A 1,557-nucleotide genomic window follows, 5' to 3' on the forward strand; every position below is an offset into this window, starting at 1 on the left:
ACTCTGGCGTTCCTTTATCAATATCAATTTTCTCTTTCAATGGCGGGTTATTCGTGGACACAAAAAGATATTCATTCACCTCATAGTCAACGGTAATGAAAAGTGTGATGTCTCTACGTCAATATGAATCAGAGGAAATAATAGCTGAATCCTGACAAGCAAGCAATAATTCGAGCCAAGCCAGAACTACATCCATGCCAGAAAATGAACTGCGTTTGGTGGGACTGGGAAGCGCTTATCCACAACAACACGCTTGAAAACGTTCGCACAAGCTTTACTTACAACAAATGAACACAGTTTCACTCATATTTTGTGTCTAAACCTTAAATATATAAATTAAAATCTCTGCTCCTGATATTGAAAACCCTTTCTTCCAAATGTTTCAAATAACATAACATGCATAATATATATATATATATATATATATAGGGAGAATTCACAAAAATCAACAGACCAAGACAGGTGGTGTAGAAAACAAACAAACGTATTAGTATAACGCTCGGGAATTGAAAAAGTTTTTAATGTTTCGAGCTTACGCTCTTCCACAGAAAGGAACACAGAAAGAAACGAGGAGAGAAAAAATGTGTGTAGTGGTTAGCGATCTATCATGCCGAATATATATACATACGAACGTACGTTGGTTTATATCGGACGAATAGGAGAGGAATGCTCAATACATGTTTTAGAGAACACGGATTTATTTTAGTGAAACTGAAACTGAGAGTATGCCGCACGACTATAATTTCAAACCACTGTCATCTTGCGAGTACTCGCCTGAGGATCGCAAAGGCTTGAAATTCGAATAATCAAAGAAACTTTCAGTTTTACACACATACTTCCTTTTATTATATCTGGTATATATGCATGTATGTGCGAGCAGAGAACTTTGAGAGAGAATCGACGATTGGCAAAAGAGCAAGTTACATGATGAGAAGAGTGATATACAAAAACACGGAGTCCAATAACAATACTTACAATCTAGAAATAACCTGTTCTGCTCCAGCTTTACACTAGGTGACGAGAAAATAGGAAGTATTGTCTTACATTTTCAACAACCCTATTTCCATTTAATAAAATTAATACTAGTAAAATACTCGGGGATTGATTCGAAACAACGATGTCATCTAATTGAATTGTGTGCTGTACGAAAATATCAGTAAGCATGAGGAGGAAGAAAAAGAAAAAATAAGGTAAAAGAAATAATTTAATACAATATTTGACATTTCCTGTCTAATACTAGAATTGGCGCCATCTATGTGTGTTTCCAGCTCCTGTTTGTTGTGCTCCTAATTCGATGACATATTGTTTGTTTCTAGTATTATTGCATGGAAGATAGCTCACGGCGATATTTACTGGAATGGATGTTTAGACAAAACTCTTCAAGACTTAGCATGTATGTACCTATGTATGTATGTATATGCATGCATGTGTGTACGTAAGTATATACGTATGTACGTATGCATGTATGTACACTGATATATATATGTATATATATACGCATACACATTTATATATATATATATATATATATATATATATATATATATATATATATAT

The sequence above is a fragment of the Octopus bimaculoides genome, chromosome 3 (genome assembly GCF_001194135.2).
Source record: "Octopus bimaculoides isolate UCB-OBI-ISO-001 chromosome 3, ASM119413v2, whole genome shotgun sequence".
Taxonomy (NCBI): Eukaryota; Metazoa; Mollusca; class Cephalopoda; order Octopoda; family Octopodidae; genus Octopus; species Octopus bimaculoides.